We start from the raw sequence: 13,676 nt of genomic DNA, 5'->3' as shown, positions 1-13,676 counted from the left end.
ATACTTAACATATTATATAATTTTGATGTACATGTATTTATTTGCAGTAGAGTTTTCAAATTGGAAGTGAGGATATATATATAAGTGCAAAAACTAATTTATAATTGTGTACAAAAGTTTGCACCTGTTAATAATTACCCACAATTATTCTGATTTTTTCTTACAAAAGGGATTCTTCTAGTATTTATTGTTTGCAAATTTGATATTAGGTCATTGTTGATACTTTGATACATGTATGTACTTTTTATAATCAGTTTCACCTAGTAATACAACAACTATAGTAAAAACTGATTTGACCTTGGACTTCAGTGTAGATATGTACTTTTTCCAATCAGTTTGACCTACACAGTAAAAACTGATTTGATCATGTTGACCTTGGACTTCAGTCTAGATATTGGAAAATAAAATACTCACTCTTTACATGAATGATACAATGATGACTTGTAATAATTTTAATTTGCTTCGTTCATGAACTTTTAACATGTTTAAAAATATAAAAAATATCATTTTCTCATAGAGATTTAAAAAAACAAAACTTTCAAAAAGTGATAATATAAATATTTGTGATATATGACTTGCAAAAAAATGAAATGAAACTTAAAAAGTTTTTTTTTTTCATTTAGACATTCTTAACTGTTGAGGGTTATTATAAAGCTGTTATCCGGTTAAACATAGATCTGAGATAATTTATACCAATGTGTTAACTTCAGTTTTCACATTCATTTATTTGTTTATGTGTATGATAAACTCATGTATATCTGTTCAAATCACAATTTTAATTAGGAACAAAGAATGAATTAAGTAAGGTCATTTTAATAATCTTATATTGTCATTTGTATTTAGTCGGTTGATTGGTGCAGATTGAAACATTTGGGAGGAAATGTCACATTTTTCGAGAAATACTGTTCAACAATTTTATTTTTTTTCTCAAATTTTAAAATTCATACAATTTCTTAAAATGACAAAATCAAAATAAAATTTGCTAGAGCAGACGTGATGAGATTGAGAAATGAATTTTATCTGACCAATAAAAGATCATTGCACTTTATGTTTTGTAAGAGTATTTTATGAATTTATGTAGAAGTAAATGTATGTTAATGTGAATAAATTTATTGAATTATTTCCAATTCGATTGCAAATATTGTTTTAAAAATATAAATCAGACATCAGTAGTTAGGTATCTCCTTGATTTCAAAATTGTTTGAAGGGAACTTTTTTTTTTACTCCCATCCCACCCCCACCCCGTAATATCCAAAGAAATAAGATTAAATTGATGCTGTCTCAAAAATTTGTGTATTCATTGATATGTAATTTTAATTTTCGTTGGACCAATTTTATGTTCACATCTATCTATATATGAAGTTTATTTACACAACTTACTTTATTTTATTTAGTTATATGAACACTAGATAGATCATTTCACAAGGCCACAAAAAATTGGTTTAGCTTTAGAATTATGCACAATTTACGTGTTGACTTATTCTTTTTAGAAAAATCACTTGACCAACTAATTTCTTATATTCTCTCTGTGACATGTGCTTTTGGAATGCAGGGGTTAAAAACAGATTTTTTAATCAGGTCCAAAATCATCCTGTAAAAGTCCTCTATTTTCAATCTCAACAGCGAGTCAAAATTGTTGCAAGTATTTCAAATTGTATTTAGTTCCTAAGCATTTGCAATTTATGGTGTACTTGGAAGGATGCATCTTGTTGTTGTTGGCTTTGAATACCTTTCTCTGTCAAATGTCTTGCAAAGTGCCTAAATTATTTTTATAGGAGGTATCAATGTTTTAATAACAATAAAAATAAGTGTGTTTTATCTATATTTGTTTATGTGCTACACATTGTAAGCTATTGTTTGCATACTTAAAAAATGTGTTAACATCACAGAGGAAACTGTACATTTGTATTGAAATCAATTAAAGAAGATCTCAACACTGTTTTTGTTTGTCCTGAACATGCATGAAATATTTGTCTGTGGACAATAAGCAACCAACAATTAATTTTATTTTTCTGGTAAAGATTAACAAAAAAAATTGGAACACGGAGTGAAAAAAAGTTATAAATTGTTGAATTGTTAAACTTGATTTTGCTTATAAAGCACTGATGATGTAAACTTTGTAACGATCCAAACATTTAAGCAAATACTTTCATGATTAAAAATTCCAATTAAGAATGTGTTTCTTGTTTCAATTGGTACTTAAAATTGCTTTATCAAAAAAATTGATATCTAAAAGTGTTTCATTGGGCTAAAAACAAATTTATGAGTGAACATAGAGAAATGTATAATTTTGATAGGGAATATTCAGTTTATAGATAATGTAATTATACAAAGCTTCTTTAAGGAATTGTTAAATTTGGCAGATTTTTGTGGCTCTAGCTATGCTGGTTTCAATTTGCCATTTCAGAAACTAAATTTCTATGGGTAAAATGATTATTCTTGAAATTTTGGTGTATGAACAATGGATTTTTGACCAATGATGTTACATTAGATCGTTCCTAAACCAATCAAAGCATTTTGGTGTACTTTTCACCCACAGTGCATTAGATTCTGAATTGACCAATTGCTCAAACACATTCTGTACTTTGTTTCAAATCCTTTGGTCTCACATGAAAAATTATTTTTCTGCATCATTTGAATTCCATGTCCATCTTTTACGTGATCAGTACTTGTGTATTATGTATTTTAATATAGATTTACTTTTATCATTTACTTTAGTATTCATATTCTAGTTTTATACGTTTTTAATCAATAAGGCACTATCCTTGTACTTGATTGGCTAATGAATAATCTTATCAGTGGAAATAACTCAGTAAGTTATGTTGCCTGTTTTTCCTAACTGATTTACGTATGTAAGGGAAATTATCATAAAGTTTTTTCAAAGATTTTTTATATTAAACACTGACTTCAAGAGCCAATTAAGTTTTGATAATAATAATATGTATATGTGGCACAACTGTAGAAATGTAATCTAAAGAAAATTCTATTGTGTGAAATGGTCTCTCTATCAGTATGTTTAGAAAACTGTCTTAAGTATGAAAATACTTATTTGAGAAATGATTTTCTGTAATCTTATCTCCCCTGTTTATTGTATCTTTTCACTAATTGTTATCTCCCCTGCATAGTTGCTTTTAGATACGTTTTCCATCTTTTGTTTTAAGTTATTGATTTGGGTTTATTTTATTGTGATTTAAAAAGATCAGTATTAACATGATTTCACCTTTGACCTTAATTTTTAATAGCATGAATATGCAACAGATGTAGATTTAATATTTATTCTTATGAATATTCTGTTAATTAATCCATTACATAAATAATTTAACTAGTTTAAGATGACACAATCAATACATTCAAACCTGTATTATGTTGTTTTCTAAGAATTCTAAATATACTCTTGAGGTAATTTTTTTAGAAAACTGATTGCATTGACTAAAAATAAGCATTAAAAAGTATTTTTTTTTAAATTGGAAAAAAAATAATTTGAGTATTGTTAAAAAATCTGAATTATCAGTAATATAAACATGTTCATGTAGTATTCTTTAGTTGCTCATAAATCTGTCCTGTATGATTTCTGTAAAATTTTCATCCTTTGTGCCTAATAAAATTGTACTAAACAATATGTGTTCTTTACTATGCTCAAAAGGATATGTGGAGTAGTCCTCAAAGAGACAACAAAGTTTTCACCCAGTGGCTCTTTTCACAAAATATCATACAAGTTTAAAATACTCATAAGTCCTGAACAGTTTACTATAGACTTGCGATCAATTTTAATCATAAGATTTTTTGTGAAAATAGAAGCAGAGCAAGTATCCATTAAAAATCTTTAAGGTTGAAGAACGTTTTTATATGCCCGGTTTGTGACATATTATGGTATACCTTTGTGTGTTGTCCGTCCGTGGTCAACATGTCGGAATATAGCTCATGGTGAAGCTATTTTAAAGACATTTCAGCATGTCAATAATATATAACAAGCTAATAAAAAAAGAATAGAGGGAGAGAAAAAGGATTAATATAAAAACTAAAACAGGAATAGGAGTAAAAACTAGACAACACCATGACTAAAAGACAAACAACATTACATAGAAAAACTTGAAAGAGCTAATTTAATACACCAAAAACCAGGGGGGAACACATGTGTTTCTAAAGAGTTAGCAGTTCTTGCTCAACTAATGATGCTCAACATACTAAGTTATCCCAAATATGTGATATAGTGTATAATAATGACATAAAACCCCACATACACATGAAAACCTGAAACACAGGCATAGTGATTTTATTGCTGTTTTTCATCTGAAGGTTTTACTGGGGCTATTCTTTACTTGTTACTTGCATTAAAGGACAGAATTTTTCTTTTTTCAACAAAGAAAACAAAATAATATCTCTCAAAACTACTTCAAGTATAAGTAAAGCATCAAATACTTTTATACAAGGGGACTGCATTGCTAAGAATTGCCAAATATATACAAGTATATAGTAATGAGATGCACTTGGTGTGTATGATTGCCAATGAGACTACTATCCACCAGAGATCAAATGATGTAACAGTTAGAAAATAGAAATCAAACAGTCTGTACAAAACAAACAAAAGACAAATTAAGGGCATACAATACAGTTTTGATCCTGTATTTACAGTTTGATGAAAAGTTCCATGTAAGCTATTTTTTGCCTGATTAAATCAAAAATGTAATAAAAAATATACCTCCATGTGCTACTTTTTGAGTTAAATGAGGTCGAAAGTTTGTATATTGGCTCAAAATTCGGATTTGTGGCCGTATTTTTCCTTTCGAAAGAAAGCCAGTACTTTTTTGTTTTAAAAGATAAGCACAAATTGTTTTTTGTTAAATAATTTGTAATTACAGTATTTTATAAATATCATAAAAATTTATGCATTTTTTATTCAAAAATAACTTATATTTATCAAATTGTCATGAATTGAGAAAACAACGTCTTTTTTTGCTGTATATTTATCAAAATTAAAAAAATTGCACTATTTACAGTTTTATAAAATTTGGTCCATATAATCTCCCTGGAAAATGAAACAAAATGTCGTTTTAAAAAATAGGGGTCCATGCACTCGTTTTCAAATTAAATCAGTTTGACAAACAAAAACAAAAATAGATTTTCTGAAAACCTGCACCTTGTAATAGTTTCAAAAAGATATGAATAAAACTTAAATATATCAGTTCAGGTTCTTATATTTCAATAAAATGAGTTTTATTAGTTTGCTGTTAATTGGAGTTTACAAACCAGAATGTCTATCATGTAAGAATTTTGTTTTTGGACAGCATGAGAAAACAATTGGGGAATTTAAAAATTTAACCAATTAAATCAAAGCAATATAATCATCACTTTGTCCATCTGGCCGTCTGTGCATCATGTGTGCTGAAACAAGTGGCTCTTGAATTTCCATTGCTTGGTTGGAATAAGACTTGCACAGATGCGGGGAAGGGAAAGTGAATATTGCTTGAAGATTCAATAGGTCTCTGTTTCTATATTTATTAATACAGTTTCCAGATGTTAACTTAAGTTCAAATAACATTAAGGGTAACAGGGGCGGATCCAGCCATTTTAAAAAAGGGGGGGGGGGGGGTTCCAGCTATATGCTCCCATTCAAATACATTGATCGGCCAAAACAAAGGGGGGTTCCAACCCCCGGAACCACACCCCCACCCTCTGGATCCGCGCCTGGGTAACAATTGTACCAAATGCACATTCAGACAGTTTAAGTAATGTTCGAGGTCAAAATATTTAAAAAATCAAACCCTGATATAAACGTTAAAAAGAGCTGGTAAAATCAAAACTTAAATAAAAATAAAAGATATAGGAAAGCTAAAGATGCCTATTGAATCGACAGGTCAGAGTTTATGATCACTGTTTAAAACAACAACATATTGAAATAAAATAGCTTCATGATGGTTACTCGAGTTAGGTTTGTTTGATTGCCTTGGTATGAGACTTGTACAAATAGGAGACAAAGAGAAGGAAAGAGACGTATAGATTTTGAAGTCAAAGTTCAACTAGGCTAACGTTATAGTTAATTTTGGGGAAAAATCGTTTACTCCTCTATTTTTTTCAATTTAATTATCATGTGCCTGTACACCTGATGAGTTTGCCCAGGTCAGTGAAACCTTAGCCTATTATTTTAAGAAAGATGTCACAAAAGGATTTATCTATTCTTTCTATTAGGGCTCTGGAGAAAGTATTGATTATATTTTTGGTTTCTAAGGCCTGGCTTTTTTTTATAATTCCTAAAGCAATATTATAATATCCTTCTTGATAGTTAATGTTTTTATGATAACTCGAAGATTACATTTTGAGTTGTTAATACACAGGAGAAAAAAAGCAATAAAAGTACATGTCACTGAGTTGTTTCCCCCCTCCTAGTATACTCGTATTTTAAACCCTTGAGATACAAGAGAGATTATTCATGATTGTCATTTATCTTTATTTGTTCCCAATAGATGTGTGGTTTGGGATAGTTACAACCATTTCCACTTTTTTCATGATTATCGTCTTTTGATTAATTAAAATGTATCTTGTGTATACAAACATTATCTTTATATGGTGGAAACCTTTTTTTATAGGCACTGGCTACGGTTACATGGAAATGTAACAATAATAAAAATATTATTGTTACATTGGTGACTAATTGCCGGAATGCAAAGTTGGGTGAGGAACCGATTAATTACAAATGTAACAATAATTACTGAGGCTACGGTTACATTACGTTATTGCTACATGAAAAACAGCAATGTACGCTAGATTGATTAAACTTCAATCTTCTATAGTTGTATTGCTTCATTCTTTCATATGTACTAAACAATACTTGTAATTTAATACTGATAAATAATAAAATATTATTATTCAACAAATGGTGTACAACTTGAATAGTTTTACTACGTATTAATGGTTTTGATGTTCTTAAAGATACTACTCAAGATTAGGAGTGTGACTGTCCCGACAACAGCGAAAAATATAGTTCAAAATATAGTCCACTTTTTAAAAGTATATATAAAAATATAGTCCACTTTTTAAAAGTATTTAACTGCACACCTACTCTTATTACTGTCATTATACTTTGGACCAATTTTGTTTATGGTGAAAAAAATTAAACTTGGGATACGTTTCAAACGAAACTGAAACAATATCAAGACATACATTTCATACAGCTTTATAACTTGACGCAAATTGATAATCAAAGTTTGCTAACTGTAACTTAAATACTAAGAAATTCTGTATGTACACGTATCCGTGGAGGACGTAATTTCGTTCATCAAAAATGTGTCGGACTTTAAAAACAACTTACTGGATTTGTAGAAATTGTCATTGTAAATAAAAAATTACAGTAAATAAATTGTATGATATAAATGTATGTAATAAATGTCCTCAACTTTTATTATTTAGTACATATTACTAGTCCCATCGTACATTGCCTTTTTTCATGTAACAATAACGCAATGTAACCGTAGCCTCAATAATTATTGCTACATTCGTAATTTAACAGGTCCTTACCCAACTATGCATTCCGGCATTTAGTCTCCAATGTAACAATAATATTTTTATTATTGTTACATTTCCATGTAACCGTAGCCAGTGCCTTTTTTATATGGCAAGCCGTTGTGGAATTTATTATAAAAAATCAACCCTACGGAGTCTAAGCCATAAAGACAGATTAAAAATACTTAAACTACCTTCTCTTACTCACAAAAGGCGAAGAGGTGATATGACACACGCTTTAACATTTTTTAACAATCTAAACATATTGTCACATTCATGACATTCATATTTACAACTGACTAAGTTCTCGACCGATTTATTAACTTGGGCCGACTTAGGCGAGATATAGGTATCTTTTTATTAGTCGAATATGACACGGAATTTCATTTTTTTTTACATTCCAATATTAGTAATAGGATTTACATAACCTGGAGTCTGGACTGAGCAAACACACAAACTATTAGTCCCATGCATACCTTATTATTTCTATCCAAAAAATTGACATGTCTAGGTTATACAAGTAGTACAGTGACATGATATTTCTTCATTGCAATATAAAGAATAAAGAGATGCTATGTGGTAACCTATGATCTATTATAATCTAATTGTTGAATGTCCTATAGTTCCAACAAGTGCTTGTTGAATGCACTATATAGTCAACTTAGTTTTCTCGTTTGAATTGTTTTTACATTGTCTTATCGGGGCCTGTTCATTGACATGTGCGACCAAGTTGTTTTGTACCTTTATTGATTAAAATTTCGTACCAATACTTAGATAGGTTAATAGAACATTCCTGCAAAAACTCAGTAAATTCAGTTTCTCAAGACTATTCTCGTAACTGGTGTCAAGGGAGGCCCGAAAATCGATCCAGTTCCTGAAATTTTCTCCAAGGGTCGGGTTCGAACCAGGAACTGGCTTTGTGATCTTGTAAACTTATCGCTCCTTTAAATAAACTTATTCTAAAAGGTTACCAATTCAACACTGTAATAATTAGGATCATTGAATATTGTTTTATTGGTATAAATATTGATTTTGTTATCAGTAAATTAAAGCAAACTAAATATTACTAGCATGTTAAATACATATACACATTCATGGGTCTACAATCTGTTGATACCTGTAACTTGGCATTGCACAAGGTCATGTTTTTCTCTGACTGTTTATGACGTCTTTACACTAAATCCATTGGATGTTGGATGTGTACGGATTGATAGTTTAGTCTAAGATGCATTCATTTTTAATTAGTCGTTAGTGGCTTTGAACTAGCTGTCAGATAACTGCGAGTACTCTCAGATCTGTTCATTGTGTCTTTTTGTTGTCGGGATGTACAAGTACCCGGCCACGTCCACTTGCATGTTTGTCCATCTGATGAGTTAAGCCTTTTTCAACTGATTTTTATAGTTCGTTTTTATGTTGTACTGTTGTACCACTGTCCCAGGTTAGGGGAGGGTAAGTTGGGATCCAACTGACATGTTTAACCCCGCCACATAATCATTACTGAGTTATGTATGTGCCTGTCCCAAGTCAGGAGCCTGTAATTCAGTGGTTGTCGTTTGTTTATGTGTTACATATTTGTTTTTCGTTCATTTTTTTTTTTATATTAATAAGGCCGTTAGTTTTCTCGTTTGAATTGGTTTACATTGTCATATCGGGGCTAACTATGCGGTATGGGCTTTGCTCATTGTTGACGGCGGTACGGTGACCTATAGTTGTTAATGTCTGTGTCATTTTGGTCTCTTGTGGACAGTTGTCTCATTGGCAATCATACCACATCTTCTTTTTTATATTTGTGTTTATACGCTAATCACCACACCGGCCACGGCTATAATTTCCGCTTAGTTTCATCGTGACACTCAAAAACACTTTTATACTAAGTTACTAGTAATTGATTTCAGGAATTAGACACATCTCCATGCCAATCCTTTCTCGTAAAATGTATGTGTGATGCTTAAATGTTCAGCGGCAAATATATCATGCATTTTCCGTGCTATGACCTGTAATTGTTAACATCTTTTTCTCTTGACCCTAAATGACGGTAACATGTACTTTATAACAGTTTCAATCAAGTACATTCATATTACGTTTGAAAATCTTTTTTCCTTCCTTTAATGAGTCTCAGCGGAGTATCACGAAATTGATATCCCACGAAAAATAACAAATCCACGGTATCATATATTTTCATTTGCCTTCGTTAAAACTGACCAGAGATGTATTGTTATTTCATGATATTATTAATTCGTATATTTTAACAAATGTGATTCGTTTTAGGAATAGTCACATGTTAAACTATATTTTCGGAGGTAGAGAGAAAACGGCGGATAACAAAAAGCATATTGACCTGCAAATAGCATATTGCACGGTTATTTTTAGAATATCTAAAAACCGACATACTTTGTGACGTCATGTAATGAATTTCAGGTTATTGTTTAAAACGTTTTGAAACACTTGATATCTGTGATCGATTATTTGAAGAAAAAAATCTTCAAATACATAAGCTGTCCAAAAAAAAAAGTAAATGAGTTAACAACTATAATATGTTGTTATTGTCAAGGAGACAATGTTATATCTATAAAATTCCAGCAAACCTAAATGACTATTTTGATACAAATATGGTCGGAAATTAATAATATAACTAATGTAACCTTTGTATGAGGTCAATACAGGATATATCGACCCATAGAAGTATATCGACCTCGGACTTCGTCCTCAGTCAATATACTTCTTTCAGGTCAATATATCCTTGTATCGACCTCATACAATAGCTATATTTGTATATTATTGTATTCCTGTTTACACTAGTATTTGTTGTATACACTCAATGGTTACTTTTACAATCTGTTATATTTTATGCACCTACTACTCGGTTATGCTATTGTACAACCCTTTTCAAATGATTTTCATGAATTGTTAATGTGTGCTTTTACACCACCGTCACAGTTTATGGGAGGCCGAGGGGACTAACAAACACGATTAACCCCACCATATCCAAATCCAAGATCCTACAACTCAGTGTTTATATGTTATATTTGCTCTATGGTCGGATTGTTGTCTCTTTGACACATTCCCTGTTTCCATTCTCAATTTTAACATATTTATTTTTCCTTTATTGTTTTGTACATAAATTATGCCGTTAGTTGTTTCATATTTTTCATATTGGCCAATTCGGGGCTTTTTAAAGCTTGCTACGCGGTATAGATTTTGTTCATTGTTGAAGGCCGAACTGTGACCTATAGTTGCCAACTTCTGTGTCATTTGGTCTCTGTGGAGGAGAGCAGTTTTTTGGCAATCATACCACATCTTCTTATTTGTTTACTGTATGTTTTGGTATTTTATTACATGTTACTGTGTACCTGTGTACTCTTGTATATCTTATGTCTTATTTATGTGTACCTGTATACTCTAGTGTGTTTTTTTCTTCATTTAATTGTGTTCCTGAATACACTGGTATATGTTATTTAAGAATTGAATGCTTCTTTTTGTAACTTCATTACTTCATAGCTTCATACTAAAAATGTGCGCACGGTCAACGCTTTTACAACCCTATGAAGTTACAAAAAGAAGCATTCAAAACTTATAATTACAGTTTTTAGCAATGATCATGAAAACACGAATTTTATTATTGTTTTATTTAATTCACCTGTGCACTTTATTGTGGGACCACATGTTATCATGAATGAAAAGTTTTATTGAGCAATGCAATTGCTTACGGAATAACGCGTGATGTGCAGTTAGCCAATCAGAATAAAGTATCATATGAAACATACATCTAATGTAATTATTTCCCACTATTGTGTAGAGTAATCTGGTATATGTTATTGTGTTCCTATATGCTATGTAATATGCTGTTTCATGATGTTGTGTTCCTGTATGGTTTGGTTTTGTATTGTTGTGCATACTTAATGCTTTGTTATATTGCTTTGCGTTGTGTTCCTGTATGTTCTGCTATATGTTGTTTCATTCTATAGTGGTCCTGTATGCTCTGTTATAGGTTGTTTCATGCTATGATGTACCTGTATATGCCCTGATATATGTTGTGTCATGATATGGGGTAATTAATTATCTGTAATAAGGGGATAATGCTATGGTGTATCTGTATTTTCTGCTATATGTTGTTTCATACTATGATGTACCTGTATGCTTTGTAATAGTTTTTTAGTGTCATTGTGTTCCATATTATTGTGATCCTGTTTGCTCTAGTATATGTGATTAAAGATTTTGTTTTCCTGTATGTTCTGGAATAACTTATAGGGATAGTAATCCAGCGATGGCGGCGGCGGTGTTAGCTAACTTCTCAAAAGCTTTATATTTGAGAAGGTGGAAGACCTGGATGCTTCATACTTTGTATATAGATGCCTCATGTTACGAAGTTTCCGTCAGTCACATGTCCAATGTCCTTGACCTCATTTTCATGGTTCAGTGACTACTTGAAAGAAAGTTAGGATTTTTTGTAATGTTAAATTCTCTCTTATTATAAGTTATATGATAACTATATTTGGTATGTGCGTAACTTGCAAGGTCCTCATGCCCGTCGGACAGTTTTCACTTGACCTCGACCTCATTTCATGGATCAATGAACAAGGTTAAGTTTTGTTGGTCAAGTCCATATCTCAGATACTTTAAGCAATATGTCCAGTATATTCGGTGTATGGAAGGACTGTAAGGTGTACATGTCCAACTGGCAGGTGTCACCTTGACCTCATTTTCATGGTTCATTGGTTATAGTTAAGTTTTTGTGTTTTGGGTCTGTTTTTTCTTATACTGTATGCAATAGGTCTACTATATTTGGTGTATGGAATGATTGAAAGGTGTACATGTCTAGATGGCAGGTGTCATTTGACCTTGACCTCATTTTCATGGTTCAGTAGTCAAAGTTAAGTTTTTGAATTTTGGTACTTTTTTCTAATACTAATTGCAATAGGTCAACTATTTTAGTGTATGGAAATATTTTATGATCTATTTGTCAGTCGCGCAGGTTTTATTTGACCTTGACCTCATTTTCAAAGTTCATTGCTCAGTGTTAAGTTTTTGTGTTTTGGTCTGTTTTTCGTTGTATGGAAGAATTGTTGGCTGTACATGCCTGCTTGGCATGGTTCATTTGACCTTGATCTCATTTTCATGGTTATTTGGTCAATGTTTAGTTTTCTTGGTTAATTAAGTTTATGTGACCGTTGTAATAAAGCTTTATACTTAGGACAATCAACATAATATCAATGATTAGTAAAGAAGGCGAGACATTTCAGCTTGTGCACTCTTGTTATATTCTGTAATATGTTGTTCCTGTACGTTCTGTTATATGTTGTTTCGTGATATTGTATTCATGTATGTTCTGTAATGTTATTTCGTGATATTGTATTCCTGTACGTTCTGTTATATGTTGTTTCTTGATCAATCAACTTAAAATTTAGTACACATGTATAATACTATGATATAATCTTTTTAATTTTAATGCCAAATTAGAGCTTTGGCCCTAATTTCATGGTCCATTGAACATAGAGATTTATAGTGCAAGTGGGGCATCCGTATACTATTCACACATTCTTGTTATAGTTTGTTCTTATTTGTAATGTTACACCACTATCCAAGATTAGGGAGGGTTGAGCTCTCACAAACATGGTTAACCCAGCAACAGTCTTAGTAGTCAGCACTTCGGTGTTGACATGAATATCAATTATATGGTCATTTTTATAAATTTTCTGTTTACAAAACTTTGAATTTTTCGAAAAACTAAGGATTTTCTTACCCCAGGAGTAGATTACCTTAGCCATATTTGGCACAACTTTTAGGAATTTTTGATCCTCAATGCTCTTCAACTTTGTATTTATTTGGCTTTTTAACTATTTTGATCTGAGCATCACTGATGAGTCTTATGTCGTATAAAATTATAATCCTGGTACTTTTGATAACTATGTATGTGCTTCTCCAAAGTCAGAAGCCTGTAGTTGAGTGAACATGGTTGGTTCATGTGTCATATTTGTTTTTCTTAACCAAAATAAATGTTACCATATTTTCATATCAGGGCCTTTGATAGCTGACAATACAGTATGGGTTTTTCTCATAGTTGAAGGTTATAAGTTTGTCTATAATTACACACATCCACTTCATTTCAACTTTGGTGGATAGTTGATTCATTGGAAACAACCACATCTGTTATTTTTATATTTAAAAAAGAAGATTGTATG

This window comes from Mytilus edulis, chromosome 5 (genome assembly GCF_963676685.1).
Source record: "Mytilus edulis chromosome 5, xbMytEdul2.2, whole genome shotgun sequence".
Taxonomy (NCBI): domain Eukaryota; kingdom Metazoa; phylum Mollusca; class Bivalvia; order Mytilida; family Mytilidae; genus Mytilus; species Mytilus edulis.
This window is presented reverse-complemented; position numbering follows the sequence as displayed.